This window comes from Caretta caretta, chromosome 12, assembly GCF_965140235.1.
Source record: "Caretta caretta isolate rCarCar2 chromosome 12, rCarCar1.hap1, whole genome shotgun sequence".
Lineage (NCBI taxonomy): Eukaryota > Metazoa > Chordata > Testudines > Cheloniidae > Caretta > Caretta caretta.
The window spans coordinates 31489289-31507719 of NC_134217.1; the positions used below are offsets into that span (position 1 = coordinate 31489289).

Here is an 18431-nt window from a genome sequence, read left to right on the forward strand (position 1 = left end):
CACCTCCCTCCATTGCTCGCCCTTACAGCTGGTAGAAAGTTGGAGGGCACAACCCTCTCACTTTTAAAAGTGATGGGGCCATGGCCCCTACACGCCTCCCCCGCTTCCGGTGCCCCTGCTTCTGGCCTTAACGTCTGTGAGTGTACAAGGCAAGAACACCTGTTTTGCTTCTATACCATGTAAGCCTCCTTTAATCTTCTGTGGTGTCTTTTCCATGTTGCATAAACCCAGTGAGCCACATCAGTCATTGAAGTCCCAGCTCACACTGAAAGCAGGTCAGAGCCACACTCTCCCAGTTCGGGCTAGGGAGGAGTTGTGCCTCCTGGAAACAATGAAGTGTGCAGAGAAGATACATGCAGGCTACAGCATGTAATAGAATGGTACAGCCTGCTCACTCCAATGTGCTCTGACCATTCTGTAGGCTAGTGCAGGTGGTGGGGCTGTTGGGGGGAGCACCTTTCATACTTCTATGCCAACTCAACAGACCCACATGTAGCCAAGTCACATATAGGTCCAGGTGTGGGTTTTTTTCCTTCTTTCTTTTTTATTTCCTTCTGAAAATGGCCATTAGCTTATAAGTGGACCTTATGAATGTGGAAACAGTGGAGATGAAGGGGCTGTGTGGATGCATTTTGTGTTGATAGAGTTGTCATTTCAGCCTGGTAATTTTTGACAATTTATCCTGTACCTGATGCATTGGTGAGGTTCTGCAATTTGTTGTTCTGTTTTTTTTTTTTCTGTATTCCTGGCTCTGTAGAGCATGGCTGCTGACCATAAATCTGAAGGAGAATAGATTTCTTTGTCAAATAATACCCAAAATCAAAAGTATTTTCAAAAGCCCTGGAGTCCTTTGATCTGTTCAAACCACTAAATATTTTCCCACGACCCTTTATATTTTTCACTGTTGAAAGGTTAAACTAAGAAAAATATTTGTAAAGTAGCACTAACTTAATTTAACTTCTGCCAAATACGTTTCTGTAGACGCATTCTGTGTCCTGTTATCAATTTCACTTACTCTATACACATGACAGAAAAGCTTTCTTAATTGAGCAAAGAAATGACATTACTATTATTCTGAAGTCACAAATGTGTCACTAAGTTTGCTGTAGCAGGCAAAAATATCTTATGTGTGAAGGAGACCTGTAATAGTAATTGTTCTTCCAAAAATATGTGTTTCAACTGATTTACAACGTTCTTGAATAGTTAACTACATTGTACGCAAATGTTGTAGACTCCAACTTACTGTACCAATACCTTTTTGAAGGACTCTACAGTGTTGCTGTAAGGATTAAATGTCCTGCGGGGGATAAATGCACCAGAGAATGGAGGACAATAAATTGTTAGTTTTAAAAACAAACAGATGTAGTGTAACAACTAAAAAGGTCAATATGTACCAAGGACCAGCATCTGTAGAATCAGAATGGTAATTTCAAATGGTCAGTATGGAATGTAAAGCTCCCTACAGTACCAAACTTATAAAAGAATCATTAGCCATTCTACACGTTAGCAATGAATATGAGTAAAAGATCAGTCCTATTCAAATAGCATTACTTGCTTTGTAAAATATTCATTTGATTAATATTTTAGTTTCAGAAAAGTGTGGGCAGGAAGAGAAAGTTCTTCTAAATGACCCCATTTGTGCTAATGTAACAATCTAATAAAAACTTTATTGGTTATGTTTGCATAATTTTAATTCAGTTTTTGATGTTGTATTAGGATTATTAAAACTGTTCAACAAAGTCATAATTCCTTTTGTTTTAAATTCAGTAGTACTTTGTGCTGTCATTTTGATAGTTGTGAAGAAGTCAATAACTTAAGAGACAAACTCTCAGGAAAGATTAGTTAAATGGGGCTGCATCTCTTCCCCCTCCTCCAATTTTCCCTTTTGTTCTTCTACATATGTTTAAAGATATTTCTGTTAATTTACAATTTGAAAGGTGGGTGAGGAGCAGAGAGTTTGAAAAATAGATTACTGTCTTCATTAATACAGGTTTGACCTACAAAGTCTTCACGTACTTAATGATTAAAAACCAAAGTACTAAATAATAAATTATAAGAATTTATAGGAGTCATCATCTTGAAATTAGCTTATTGAATGTTCTTATCATAATAAATCTGAGTGGGTGTCTAACTTAGTGTTAGCTGACTAAAATTATATGTTGAAGGCAGATTAAAAAAAAGAAAAAGAAAAAACTTTCGTTTCAAGACAAATGCTGTGAATTTAATCACAGTGACCTGAAAAGTGACCATATTTTGTTGTGTCTGCTTTGCAGAAACTTTGGCAAAATTGGTATTGGTGGGAGTAGAACGAAGATTGATTTCAATTTGTGAATCTGGCAGACAATAAAAATTTTCTCTTGCAATTCAGTGATGTTTATGTTAACGCTTCTTACACTGACACAGGCAGTCAAAATGCAGGAAGTAAGTGACAAAAAAATCTACGGTATCTGCACTTAAATCTAAGTATAGCGGATGTATTTGCCAAGCTTTTTTATATGACTGCAAAACAATCTCCCTCCTCTCTCTCCTTTTATCCTTCGGTATTGCTTATTGGGTAGAAAGGATTTTTTCCCCAGTTTCAATTAAAATATGTTTCCCAGTACATATTAAAATGGATATGCCATACACTGATAGCCTGGAATTTTTGGAGATGGCAGCGTTCCCTGTAAAATTCATCTGTATATATGCAGTCTCCAGAAGAAAAAACCTACACCTAGAGGTATCCTCGAAAACAGTTTTTAATGATTTCATTTCAGTCCAGGCAACAAAGATACAGCATTGATCCCGCTTTCATCAAATGAACCTAGAGTTTTGCCATTAATTTAAAAGGAAGCAGAACTGGGCCTATTGTGAGGGCTTAAGCCCTGATCTGGCAAATATTTGGGCTAGGTCTACACTTGAAAGTTACATAAGCATAACAACTGTGGTCAGGGGTCTGAAAAAATATACCCCGATTGATGCAGCTATGCCAAAATAATCTCCAGTGGTGATGTCAGTAGAAAAGTGCTTCCGCGGGTTTTGGTGTTCCTGCATTGAGGGCTGGTCTAGAAAGTTAGGTCAACATAGCTGCATTGCTCGGTGTGCTGCAGCTGTGCCATTGTAGCATTTCTAGTGTAGACATAGCCTGAGTCCATGTCTACACTACAAACTTGGGTGGACACAAGTTCCACCAAAGTTAATATTTTGCTTGTGCGATTTACACTATTCTTACTTTGTACTATAGACCAAACCTGACAGAAAAAACCCTTCTGTCATTGCAGGCTTTGTCTCCACTCTGGGGTTATGCAGCATAGCTATGCTGGATAATCTCCGTATTGTAGACATACACTTCGTGAATTGTGAACAGCCTCATTGATTTATATGGGACTACTCACCGTGTGTGAAATCTGCAAATCTCTGCAGGATTGGGGCCTTATTTTATAAACTGTCACTAGAAAACATAGATTTTTTTTCTCTTTTCCCCCCACAAAGAAATCTCTGGCTGACATTTATAAACAAGGAAGCAAGAGCTGCAAAAAATAAATTTGGCTCTCCACTCCCCACCCCACTCTCTCCCCCAGTTTCTAATTAATTAGAAGGAAATTATGCCTTCAAGAAAAGAGGAAAGTACCTTTGGGATTTTCACCAGGAAGAAATGGCACTTGTGGTTAAAAGGAAAACCTTTTTTTCAGTATTAAAAATTAATTAAAAATGGGATGCGCTAAAACTCAGTTTTTATCATTAGCACCAATTCTGCAGTGCTAAGTGCAGTTGGCAAAATTTAAATTTTTCTGTGTCAACATAATTTGTGATTTATCAAAGTTTTGCTAGTACAGATTCTTAATGCTGAAAGTCAGGCTCAGAGAAATCACACACCTCAATCATTTTCCTTTAAAAACTGATTGAGATAGTGTTCATCTCTGCAAATACTGATAAACTTGATTTTACTGCATGTTTCAGGGTATTCAAACACCTAGAATAAGCAAAGAACAGAGTATGCAAACAGAAATTAAGTGAAAACTTACAAAATGAAATTCACACATGCTGCATTTTTATCGTAATGTTAATGCTTATTTTCACCTGGAAGTGGCAAGTGGTACTAAAATGATCATTCTTTTATTCTATCCTGACCAACAAAGAAGTACACTGGGGGGAGGGGGGGATCGATTTAAGTTACACAACTTCAGCGACATGAATAACGTAGCTGAAGTTGACGTATTTAGATTGACTCACCACGGTGTCTTCACTACGGTGAGTCGACTGCTGCCACTCCCCCGTTGACTCTACCTGCGCCTCTCGCTGAGCTGGAGTACAGGAGTCGACGGGAGAGTGCTCGGGGGTCGATTTATCACGTCTAGACTAGACATGATAAATCAATCCCTGCTGGATTGATCGCTGCCCGCCGATCCTGCGGGTAGTGTAGACATACCCTAAGATTGTGTCAGATGCTTGTGCAGGGATAGCAGCTTTCTGTGCTCTCTTCTCCACCCCTCTTTTTGCATACCTGCAGCACAGGGCTGCTCCGGGGCTTCTGTGAAGCTTAGAGTGTAAGTGAAAGACCACAAAACTTCCTTTATAATAACCCATGTTTTTATAATGGAAGGTTAATTGTTTGGTTTTTGTTTTACACTCTTTTGCAAGGATCATTAACATTACTAATTTGTGTGTTACTTGTGCAAGCCTGACTCTACAATGTCTATGTATTCCAGATTTCTTGTCACTGTATATGCAGCTGTGTGGCTATGTAAGAATACAAGGTCATTTTCAGGTCACATATGTAGAAATAACAGTATTGCATTCACTCTGAATTAACATGATGTCCCATGAGATTTCATAGTAACTAAACTCCGTATGACCTATTAATACCAGAATTTGGGGGTTACCTGATGTTATGCTCTAGTACTGTGAGCTTTAGAATGGATGTAGGTGTTGGTCAGCTCAAGAGTATCCCCACTTTCAGGTTTTTTTCCCCCTGCTAATTAAATATTTCATGACAAGGATTGGCTAAGTTGTTTTTCTCTGTTGTATTAAATCAGTTACATGAGAAAATTGCTGCTATAGAAGTAGGTATTTGCACAATTCTCACACAGAAGTCTGTGAAGAAGAGATGGGGGAATTTGTACATTTCACAAATCCTTTACACTTTGTTTCGAGGTCTAGATAGTGAATCACCTAAATTTCAGTGAAAGTTAGAAAAAAATTATATAAGTAAGTACAAAAAGTGCAACCAACTGTTATTCTAACTCAGGGGTGGGCAAACTACAGCGCGCAGGCCGCATCTAGCCCACCAGCCATTTTAATCCGGCCCCCGAGCTCTGGCCAGGGAGCAGAGTTGGGGGCCGCTCCATGTGGCTCCCAGAAGCAGCGGTATGTCCCCCACTCTGGCTCCTACGCATGGGGCAGCCAGGGGGCTCTGCTCCACATGCTGCCCCTGCCCCAAGTGCCACCCCTGCAGCTTCCATTGGCTGGGAATTGTGGCCAATGTGAGCTGCAGTGGTGGTGCCTGAGAATGGGGCAGAAAGCAACAGACCCACCTGGCTGCGCCTCCGCGTAGGAGCTGGAGCAGGGGACATGACGTTGCTTCCAGGAGCTGCTTGAGGTAAGAGTCACTCAGAGTCTGCACCCCTGTGCACCCCCCCACCTGGTGCCCCTGCCCCAGCCCTGATCCCCCTCCTGCCCTCCGAACCCCTCGGTCCCAGCCCAGAGCACCTTCCTGAGCCCCAAACCCCACATCCCTGGCCCCACCCCAGAGCCTGCAACCCCCCCACTCTGTGAAGCCTTCAGCCCCAGCCCAGAGCACTCTCTTACACGCCAAACTCCCCATCCCCAGCCCCACCCTAGAGCCTGCACCTCCAGCCAGAGCCCACCCTGCCCCAGCCCGGAGCCCCCTCCCACACCCTTAATTCCTCATTTCTGGCCCCACCCCAGAGCCCGCACCCACAGCTAGAGCCCTCACCCTCTCATGCACCCCAACCCCAATTTCGTGAGTATTCATGGACCACCATACAATTTCCATGCTTGGATGTGGTCCTTGGGCCAAAAAGTTTGCCCACCTCTTTTCTAACTAAACAGAATGTGGTAGAAAATAAAATGAAATAAAATAAAATACAGGAACCAGTGACTAGACAGCTTGTTGTTCTGTTTTTTTTCACATCAGTGATGCCCTACTGTCCTGCAAGTTAGTAAAACCAAGACCACTTGTCATAGCTATAAGCTATCAATAAAAATTAATGTACCAGAGGGGATTGAAAGAAAAAAATGCACTTAAGTGTTTAGGGCCACCCATGCATCCTCTGTGTGTGTATTCTGGCAAGAGAGGTGATATTGTTGCCATGGTCAGCCGTTTAATGTTATTTTCCTAAGCAAATGCTTGTGTGTTCTGATCAAGGGCATTGGCAGTAAACCGGGACGCTGTGTTGAGGAAGAGGTGATTCTGAATGGTATTGAATATTGTGGAATTGGAGGTATTATGGGAGGGTGGTTAAGGACTTCTTTACTGAAGTTCAGTTCAAACATAGAAATTCCCTGTGAAGTGAAGAGGTATTGTTTAGGGAAAGTGAAGTTGTCTACGTGAAGGAGTTATTAATTTCAGAGAAAAAGAAAATGAAATTATAACAGAAACAAAAATCCCCGAAGAAACTTCTTTTATTCTGGGATGGTTTTTTGTATGTAGGGTAGTAGAGGTCAATAGAAATCATTTACATCAAATTTGAGCTAAGGAACAATTGACTGTGGAGCCCATTATAAGAAATCAAAATGTAATCATTTGATCACTGCCTTCAAACAAGGAAGAAGGAAGATTGTTATTAAATGTAAGACTGTATATTATATGCAGGGTGTGACGTGGTTTGATCACAGAGATCCCCTTGGGACTATCACCTGATGTGCTGAAACTACCTCCAAGCCTGTTTTCTCTGATGTCTTGGGACTCCAAAGCCCTGTCTTGTTGAGCCAGGTACATTAGCCTGCTGCAACACAGATCCAGGGTCTGAACCATGCCTCCAAAACTGCAGACTAACTGAAAACAGCTCAGCAAGTACTCTTGTCTCCAGCACCCAGATACCCAGTTTCCAATGGGATCCAAATCCCAAATAAATCCATTTTACTCTGTATAAAGCTTATACGGGGTAAACTCATAAATTGACCACTGTCTATAACACTGATAGAGAGAGATGCACAGCTGTTTGTTCCCCCAGGTGTTAACCACTTACTCTGGGTTAATTAATAAACAAAAGTGATGTTATTAAGTATAAAAAGTAGGATTTAAGTGGTTTCAAGTAATAACAGACAGAACAAAGTATTTCACCAAGTAAAATAAAGCAAAAACACGCAAGTTTAAGCCAAATACATCAAGAAACTGATACAGGGAGTATCTCACCATCAGAGATGTTCCAATAAGCTTCTTTCACTGACTAGACTCCTTCCTAGTCTGCGCCCAATCTTTGCCCTGGTATAGTTCTTGTTAGTTCCAGCTCAGGTGGTAACTAGAGGATTTCTCATGACTGGCAGCACCTTTTTTGTTCTGTTCCACCCCCTTTTATAGTTTTGGCACAAGCCGGGAATCTTTTGTCTCTCTGGGTTCCCGCCCCGCCTTCTAAATGGAAAAGCACCAGGTTTAAGATGGATTCCAGTACAAGGTGACATGGTCACGTGTCCTGTGAGACCCCTAGCCTCCATTCTTCCAGGCCTGATTCACAGGAACACAGGAAGGCTTGCAAGTAAACAGACCCATTTACAACCAATTGTCCCAATCAATGGGAGCCATCAAGATTCTAAACCACCATTAATCGCCCGCACTTTCCATAATTACAATAGGACTTCAGACTAATACTTCATATTTCTCGCTTCAACCTTTTAATTGTACATATCAAAAATGCCATTTTCATTCTTTCTAGAAGTGGAAAGAATGGAAGGATAGCAATAGAATGTACCCTTTGGGTGCAAACTATTTAGGGTGAAGGACTCAGACCCCACCAAAGACAGTGTGATTAACAAAACTGAAATCATAACAAAAGAATGTTCTGCAACTACATGGTGCCTGGCTGCACCTAGAGGAAGAGCCAGGCTTAACTGATCATGAAGCCCAGCTGGGCAGGAGCAGGCTGGTTAGTAAAAAAGCCAGGAACTGGTACAGAGAAGAGAGCTGCAGGTAAAGAGTCTACAGTCACTTTCTGGGAACAGAGAGGAAAACCAGGTGAAAGAATGAGCCCTGAGACCCTTGCCCTGAAAGAAGGGTCAACCCAGAGATGGGTTACAGGGAAGAAAACAACAGTGTAGAAGGAGGGCCTGGGTTCCCCTGCCAGCCACCGGAAAAGGGGCACAGGACCTTGAAATGTGGAATGCAAGACCATCTGCGATGGTTGGACTTTGTTACCTTGGAAGGGGAGGACTATATAGTGACCTAGCCAGAGAGATGAGTCATGAAGAGGGAGCCCCCTGAGTCACGGAGAAAGAGAGGGCCCACAGCACAAGCCACAGAGGGAAAGGGGTGCCAGATGGGATGAGAACTATTTCCCAGATCCAGCCACAAGGACATTTGCCCACAGTGAGTGGAACCCTTTGACAAGTAGATAAAGGAGAGGTGAGAGATGTACAGCCTAGATAACATATCTCTGTGGTACAGTCCCACTGTTTTGAGAACCATCACCTCCTGCTAATTGAATCGTTTAAAGTTCAAGTAAATACTGGTTGGTTTTGGTCATTTGGAATTATACATTTTCTTATATAGAGTAATCAGGTACGTACTGCATTTTCAGAGGGAGAAATCATATACTTTGTGGTCTTGGAGGGGTCAGCATAATAATTAATCATAAAAATGTATCACACACACAAATACACACATTGCTGGCACCAGTTCCAGGTAATGCTGCAGATTATAAATAATTGAATAATGTATTTGAAATGCCTCATTCAAACTGTGATGTGATCAACATCTAATGGACATTTGGGAAAACCTTTGAGCTTCTACTTTGGGTCTTTCCACAGTCCAAGGAATACAAAAGAGACCTGCAATCAGCTAACTCCAAGATTTTGAAGAGAAAATAGAAAAAAATAGTCCAATATAAATCTTTTGTATCTGTGGGAAATACTATATATTCTAACAAAGTTAGTAAACCAGGGATTGTCTCAAAGTTACAAAGTGCAGGTGCAGATCTGGATTTCAAACATCTCAACATTCATACTTTGCTAAGCAGAATTTTTTCATGTTCAATCTTGTTCTAAAGAGAATGAGGCCATTTACTTCAAAGGGGTGAGAACTGAACCCATTTTCTCTTGTTGTAAAACAAGGGATGGTATTATTAAATTTGGAGGAGAAAATAATCCACCTCTGTCAATATGAATTAAACAACTTAAGTGTGACACATATTGGGAGGGAAATATTAAAAGTAGGACTGTGATCTGGTCATTGGTGTTCACGACATTTTAACATTGTGTGAAAAGTGTGTTATGCATTCTTTTTCTTCAGTTCATTGTGTTTTGGTATCAGTGACAGGGACCCTACTTTGCAAGCCTTTCTAATCATTTATTATTCTCTATGTGAGAAAGTGTTTGCTACTATCTTTTCTTAATTAGTATTTCTTTACTTTCTCTTGCACCATCATTTGTGTTGTGCTAAAAATAGTAACTCAAGTTGATATCTGGGCCATTTAAGATTTTTTTCCCCACTTGAATTTAATCCCCCTTCTTAGTCATCCTTTTTTTTCCCTCTTGATACTTAGGACAGACGAAATACTTAAATCTCATAGCTCTTACCTTTCAGACATTAAATTTCATTGCGGGCATTCTGAAAATCCAAATAAATTATGCCATATGCACTGCCATCATCAACCTTCTCAGTAACCTCAGAAAAGTCAAGGAGAATAGTTAGGCAGTTTTTTTCCTTTTTAAATCTCTACCAGTTATTTCTTGTTAGGTTACAAGTATGTGTTCCTTTCTATCTTACCTATCAGAGTAGCTTTCTGCTGTTTTCCTTGATAATGGTAACAGGGTGATTGATTGACTTGAAAGTTTCTACAATAGTTGTATTCCTTTAAAAAAAATCTCGTATTCAACAAACTTTTTTAGAAAATAGTTTGAACATATATTCTCCCGAATGATTATCTTTGGCCTACAGATCTGTGAGAAGAAATCCTGCAGTACCAAGTCCAAAAGACCCTATTTGTTTTGATTTGCCTCCTACTTTTCTAGTGATGGGATCCATGATAATTATATGTACAGTCAATGGACAGCAGCCAACATATTGTTCTTTTAGTCCCTAGTTCAGAGGAAATATAAATTTCATATTTCAACTAGTTTACATCCTCTCATATTACAACTGTTTTCTTGACTCTTTCTTTGGAGTACTGGCAAACAAAACTTTTGTGCAGTTGTGTTTCAGACCTTTAGCCATATGTATTTTGAAGTATTTAATTGTTGGATTTTGTATATCTCTCTTAATGTCTCTTTCCTATATCTGTAATTTTCTCCAGCATCCTTTCATATATGATTATTGCAAGTCTGATATAACCAATTCAGCTAAACTCATAGGTTCACATTGATTATAGTCAATGAGTATTTTTGTGTGTTTGTATTTAAAAAAAAAAAAGATGCCCAAGGGCAATAGTTCATTATCTTATAAATATAATATAACTTCCTGCATAATTACTAATTATTTTATTATTATTGTAATGCTTTTTGCTTATTTTGCTTTGGATAATTTTCAAAGTACTTTTATTCCCTCTAGAGATGTCTAAGAGGCAGAATTTCTGGCTGTTAAAGATTTGCTATCCCACAAGCAGCATACTGAGAGTAACCCCAGGTTATTTATAACTGGATTTTATCTCAGAAAACTAACTAAAAGAAGATAATCCAAAATTCTAAGGGAAAATGCCTTAAACATCTAATATATTATGCTGTGCTTAAACAGATATTTTCATTTTAACAGCTTGTTAAGCCCAGTGGAGCTCTTTTTCTGGTTTTGGGCACAAAATAACACTTTTTGAATTCCTACAGGAGATCTCCTAACTGTATTTAAAATTGAGGCATAAAATATGAAAATATGAGTTTGCAATGCGTGATGTTTAAACTCATGTTAATTTAATTGATTTTCCATGTTTGCTAATTCTAAGAGCTGTAGTACGTCTAAATCTCTCCTTTTAAGAAACAAATACATTTTAAAAAGATGTTGTATTAGGAGGCAATTTACAAGCTGATCTGTTTTCACAAAGTTATGTTGTGTATTCCTTCCTCTGCCACTGCATCTTATTCCTGACCACCAATGTCCCTGATTCTACCAACACATAAGCGTGTGTGCAACTTAATACACCTGAGTACCCCCACTGATGTCTGTGTGACTACCCACATGCAGACAGTTAGCATATGTGTAAAAGCTTGAAGGAGAAAGGCCCAAGTTTGGTATCCCTGTAGTGTGGATGAATTATGGAGTATTCTTGTGGTACAAATTGAGGGGCCAAACCTGCAAAATACAGGGCACCTTCACTTAGATTTTAAGCATCTCATATAGAATTGAGATCCAATGTGACTGGTTTAAAGTAACAAACTCATTTCATTTCTGATATGAACTATCTTTGAACCCATGTCTGTCAATTTACCGTTTCACATAGCACCATCATTGAGAATAGTGGAAGAAAGACTTTCTTCTATCCGGTCTGCAAGTTAAAAGTATCACCACATTTTACACAGTACAATAATCACTGCCAATAAGGTTTGTCTTGCATATAAATTGCTTGAGCGGGGTTTTTAGACCACTTTGTAACTATTATTATTACTTCTTTTTCTTATTTGTAATAATAATACCTAGCATTATTACCTAACAATTATGATGTACAACTGCCTGACATTTCCAGATGGTGAAACGATCTCCTCGAGCTTTTGCTTTTAATTATTCACCTACCTGAAGCAGAATACGGACAGTGAGTTTGTTAAGAATGTAGTGTGAATAAGAACAATTGCTTTATCTGAAAAAAGAAAAGGAGTACTTGTGGCACCTTAGAGACTAACAAATTTATTTGAGCATAAGAGTGTTATCACATAGCAGAAAGCTGTTCATGTTTGACTTGTGTAGGCCTGGATGTCACAAAAGAATGACTGGCCTTTTTGGTGTACATTGCTGAATGTAAATAATTCTATTTTTATTTTTTTTAATGTCTGCTTTGGATTTTTTTTCCCCTCAGAGGATTGTAAGCACTCTGATACTGTATGCATGTGATTCTGGCATCATAGCTGAAATGTTGCATCATTTGCCATAGCACAAGAAATAAACTGAGCAGTGGATTTAGTAGAAAACTATATGACAGAAAATTACTGATCACACGATTTGCCTTTTTACACTTCTTGCCATTTGTAACTCAAAGAGATGGCTGGAAAATTATCCTTCAGGATTGTTCCTTGCCATCTGTATTTTCTTTTCTAAATTATCTAGTCTTATAAATATTTGAATAACATTTGATCAGGATAAAATCTTTCCTTTCCAGCTCAGTACAAGAACCCACTTTGGCTCTTGAGACCATAACAGTCAGGTAAATTAATATTGATTTGTTAGAAAATACTTTTCACTCTGTCTAAACATCTTCTGTACTTTTGAACCAAAATTATGAATTTAAAAGCAGGAAAGTAGTTCTTCACAGTTTTCCCAGTGAAACTAATTATGGACAAAATTGTTCAAAATGTATTGGATGTGTTTTCTAAAATACAGTATATCTAGCAAAAACCCTAGGAGGAAAAAAGGAAAAATAAGTCATTTGCTTACTCATACAGGTTCCAATTCAGAAGCCCTCAAAATACTTAGAATATCTTTAGGAGTGCTTTTTTATCCCTCAGGACTGCAATGCACTAATATTTTGTAAAGCAGAATATGAACACTGTGCAATCTCCATAGAGTGTATTGCAGGTTACTCTGCATGAGACAAACATATGTGTTTTCTCATTGCCTAGTATAATTTATTGGAAAGAATGGTTTCCTTCTTTGCACTAGCAAGAAATTAGAGAGCTATTAAAATATACACTCAGTACTGATACAAAACAAAGTTTCCTATTTAGTTGTGTATATTCCAAGTTATGGGTTGCAGAGTAAAATAAACCAAACAAATAATTTTTAAAAAAACAAAGGGAATGGTCATCCCCAGCACTTGGAGAGGAGAGGAAACTCTGCAACTTCCTGCTGATGGGGTTTCATTTGACTTGCTATGTTGAGAGAGAAAGGGATCATCCCCATCCACATGGCTTACCTTCTGCAGAGGCTCAAGACTACCTCATTTTTTTTTCTGTGTTCCTCATGGTAGCACAGCTGTTTCGCAGCCCATCACTCCTTGATGGCCACGCCTCCTGAAATTCCTATAGGAAACTAGAAAAGGTGTACTTGTGGCACCTTAGAGACTAACAAATTTATTTGAGCATAAGCTTGCGTGAGCTACAGCTCACTTCATTGGATGCATGTAGTGGAAAATACAGTGGGGAGATTTTATATACACAGAGAACATGAAACAATGGGTGTTACCATACACACTGTAACGAGAGTGATCAGGTAAGGTGAGCTATTACCAGCAGGAGAGTGGGGGTGTGTGGAGGAACCTCTGTAGTGATAATGAAGGTGGGCCATTTCCAGCAATTGACAAGAACGTGTGCAGAACAGTGGGGGCGGGGGAGAATAAACATGGGGAAATAGTTTTACTTTGTGTAATGACCCATCCACTCCCAGCCTTTATTCAAGCCTAAGTTAATTGTATCCAGTTTGCAAATTAATTCCAATTCAGCAGTCTCTCATTGGAGTCTGTTTTTGAAGGTGTTTTGTTGAAGAATTGCCACTTTTAGGTCTGTAATCGAGTGACCAAAGAGATTGAAGTGTTCTCCGACTGGTTTTTGAATATTCTAATTCTTGACGTCTGATTTGTGTCCATTTATTCTTTTACATAGAGACTGTCTAGTTTGGCCAATGTACATGGCAGAGGGGCATTGCTGGCACATGATTGCATATATCACATTGGTAGATGTGCAGGTGAACGAGCCTCTGACAGTGTGGCTGATGTGATTAGGCCCTATGATGGTGTTCCCTGAATAGATATGTGGACACAGTTGGCAACGGGCTTTGTTGCCAGGATAGGTTCCTGGGTTAGTGTTTTTGTTATGTGGTTGCTGGTGAGTATTTGCTTCACGTCGGGGGTTGTCTGTAAGCAAGGACTGGCCTGTCTCCCAAGATCTGTGAGAGTGAATTAACTTAGGCTTGAACAAAGACTTGGAGTGGATGTGTCATTACACAAAGTAAAACTATTTCCCCATGTTTATTACCCCCCACCCCCACTGTTCCTCACACGTTCTTGTCAACTGCTGGAAATGGCCCACCTCGATTATCACTACAGAAGGTTCCCCCACACACCCCCACTCTCCTGCTGGTAATAGCTCACCTTACCTGATCACTCTCCTTACAGTGTGTATGGTAACATTGCTTCATGTTCTCTGTGTATATAAAATCTCCCCACTGTATTTTCCACTACATGCATCTGATGAAGTCAGCTGTAGCTCACGAAAGCTTATGCGCAAATAAATTTGTTAGCCTCTAAGGTGCCACAAGTACTCCTTTTCTTTTTGTGGATACAGACTAACACTGCTGCTACTCTGAAACCTATAGGAAACTAGGGTAAGTTCAATGGTGTGGGGAGGTCTCCAAATAAATTAGTGCAATCAGCTTTATCTTACTTGGGGAATCCTGTGAGGTGCAAGAGTAACAGCCTACCCCTCCTTCCTGTCACTTCCCCAACCCCAGGATGCCTCTCTTAGATCAAAGATGGGCACAGTGTATCTTTTAGGATTTGGGATGGTTTGACCCCTGAGAAAAGACAAATAAGTGAGTCAAGAGGTCTCCAGCAAAAAAAAAAAACAAAATGGTACACGCTTCCTTCATCATCATTGTTGCCTGTGTGCATTATTTATGGTGGTTTTAATTAATCTGAGTCTTGGACAATGAACATAAGACATAAGCCACTTTTCATCATTTAAACTATATGCAAATTATCACAACAAATGCTTTTAATTTGACCAAGACTTTCTAAACATAAAGGTTTGCCAAAATTCATGAAAAAGAATGAAGTAAAACACTACAATAAAAAAGGAAATGTCATTTGGTTTTCCTGATAGTTACTGAGTTCTCTCCATATATGTGCATGACGGGTTTTGCTGAGTGAGCTAGGACACTGTCTCTTTAAATGTTTAACAGTAATTGGTTCATGTCCTGGTGTTCATTGAAAATCCTAGACATTTCATGTAAAATCTTCTTAATGAGGGGATGAATTTTTCATTCACATTAGAAAGCTCACTCTGACAAACAATTTCTAAATAAAACTTTGGTGACATGACATCCCATATTGGACTTGACAAAGAGGACAGGTGCATTAGAATAAAACTGTATGGCGATCCTTCAAGCTGTCAGCCATGAATATTTTATTTCTTAATGAATCATCTTTGTGAAATGAACTTTCTTGTTGTAGTGTCAGTGCCATTTACAACAAAAAACCTGCTCCTTTTAAAAGGTGAACTTAAAGATGCTGATGCCTGCATAAAATGCTTAACCCTAGCTGAGGTATTCAGTAAATTTAATACTGTTTTTTCCTTAACTGTTTGAAATATAGACTCACAATAGCCAGCATGACTGTGTTCAACACAACCTTTAAAGCTGTTGCATTTTTTTGTTAACAAAGTCAGAATTCAAGATAGATTATCAATAATGTTGATCCTTTTTGAAATTAGACCTGATATAAAAAGTCACAGCAGGCTTCCCTAATTATTGTTTTTCTGTTTTTTTTTAAATAAAATAAAATAATGTAGCACCTCTGGATGGCGCTAGATTAACAGCACCAGAGACCGAGGGTCTTCGTTTAGTTAAAGCAGAGGTGTAGTTTGGGTAGCAGGAGTTCATAGTACAGTATTCCTTATTGTTGTGCCTTGATACATAGGGACCACCACAAGGAGTAAGAGGATTTTTTAGTCTCTGGACTGGTCCTGTCCTTGGCCCTTTTCTCAAAACTCTCTGTGCTAGAGGGGTTGTGAAATGGGGACATCCTTTCCACTGAGAATGCACCCAGACCACCCCGACATTTCACATAGGCCCTCATGGAATAGGTTTGCTATACTACCAACTTTATTCCATATTTGAGGTCCTAGAGGTGAACCAAATACCATACCAGTCTCCTAAGCATCCAATCAACTTGTTTCAATATTTTAACAGAATACAAATGTCAGACCAATTTATTCTTTCTCAAATTCTTTAAGTGTAGTAAATTGGAGCTTACTGCTCATGCTGTTCCACATTCACTGAGTTACTTAAAAAAGTATGCATTTTGAAATTTTGCTTGATTTCAACTCTGTGGAGAAAGTTACTACTTGTATTGATATTTTTAGAAGTGATTTCCACTTGATTGCAAGCCACAAAAATTATCTTGAGTCAACTTAATTTATAATATATTGCATATTTTTGGCACAGAGATTGGATGTTGTACTCTGTAGATTTATTAGATGATATTATATATTATTGGTCACCTCCTGTTTTTGTAGTTCCTGGGTAGGTAGATTATATTCTCTCTTGTCCCTCCATACCCCCTATGGCCCAATCCAGATCTCTTTAAAATCAGCAGAGAGATTGTAATTGATTTCATCAGGAGTAGGCCTGGGCCTCTAGTACTAAAACCTCCAGCCATCTCCCATCTCAACCACTCCTGTAGAGCCCCTCCCAGTGTTCCAGGTTCTGCCCTTCCCGATCAGGCTTTTCTCAGTATGTCAACACTCCTCCCCCTGGGCTCTACAACAGAAAGTAATAAATGACCTGATTTACACCCACTGACTTCCATGGGATTAGGATTAGGCCTCCAAGTACATTTTCAAAATTGTAGTGCTACTCCTCACACTTACCCCAGTGATGCACTGGTGGAGTTTGTATTTTTTTCTTCTGCAGCTGCTGCTTTATCTGTTATATATGATAGTTGCTGAGCTGCCTACTGTGGGCTTCTTAGGGAAATCTAGAGTACAATAGAATGATTAAGTATGTCCAGCCTTAAAGTAGTATATGAAACGGACCTCAAAGACTGAAGGTTTTGATTGCTTCATTAGAAAATGTGAAGATCTTAAACTTTAAGGCTCCAATCTTGAAATCTACTTCTTGTAGACGAATCCCTATGCACACCCATGCTCCCATTATCTCAGATGGGATCCGCATAGATGCGAGAGTCTGATCATGCAGAGCTTGGGCCTAGGATGTCCCCAAATTGTTTCTACAATATTTTAAAAACAACATTAATAATTATTATCCATGTAAAGTCATCTGAAATTAGTAAAATCAGAGGATAATATTCTGGCTCTGTTGAAGTCAATGACAAAACTCCCATTGACTTCAGGGAAAGATTTCACACATAGGCTTTGACCTCTAAATATATTCTTGTCCTGAAAAGAAGAATTGTATTCTACCATATCACTGAAATGATCCAATCCTGTGATGCACACACACTGAGGAGTCCCACAGATTTAAATGGGAGTTTCACATATGTAGCAATTGCAGGAGAGGGGGGAAATATGATAGATTTATCTTAATCGTCATTCATATATGTAATCATAATGCATGCTGCTTTGAGCTTTCTAGCTCTCACCTCAAAATTAGTAGACTGTCTTTTTGATCTCAGGATATCCTTTCTTCTGTTTCTAGTTTTATGTTCATTTAAATACACTTTCTCAACAGCCCTGCAAGGACTAATCAAATAAACTTTAAAAGATTGTACTTTATTCAATTATTTTTATAATGAGTTCCTATTACCAAGGACTACAGAGTTAAAAAGGTGATATCACTACAAATAATTAGCAGAAGGCATGCTGGACTGGTAGAAGTGAGTGGATCTTAATCAATAGCAATATGATTACACCTATGCAGCAATTATAAATTATTTAAAACAGCACCCCCAGGTTACTGACTAGTTGCCTTTAAATTAAATTCTCTGTCAATAATTGATGCAAAGAATTAATGTGAGAACACCTTCAGTTACTGAAACTTTTTAAGGTGGTATAGAATATTGAACTGTTGCCTGTCATTAGCAGCAATCCTGTCTCTTTTGTGTAACATCCTTCTTTACTGAATTGGTCGAGAAGGACCTCCAGACCGTGAAAAATGACTAATGATTCTGAATGCAAGGTTTTCTCCTCTTCTAAGGACATTGACACTGTGAAATGTAAATTTCATATGTGAGAGGAAGTAGAGGCTAATGATAGGGAGATATTGCTTAGCCAGTTTGGCTATCAAATTAATAAGCAGAATAGTTTTTTAGTGTGTTTTTATGACTTTTAGATCAGGGGATTAAAAAAATAGAGTTGAGGATTTAAAAATATAGTGTTCAGCAATGTTTAGAAACTTGCTGATGTTTTATGGGCCGCAGTTTTCACACCGTGAATAGCCGTGAACACCCAATCATGGGTATGAGTGA

The 18431-nt window shown here is 39.0% G+C and overlaps 1 protein-coding gene across 2 annotated transcripts in view; it reads left to right on the forward strand.

Annotated features, from left to right (window-relative positions):
- Positions 1–18431, forward strand: part of WWOX (WW domain containing oxidoreductase) — a 687014-nt gene that overhangs the window by 457888 nt on the left and 210695 nt on the right. The window lies entirely within an intron of this gene.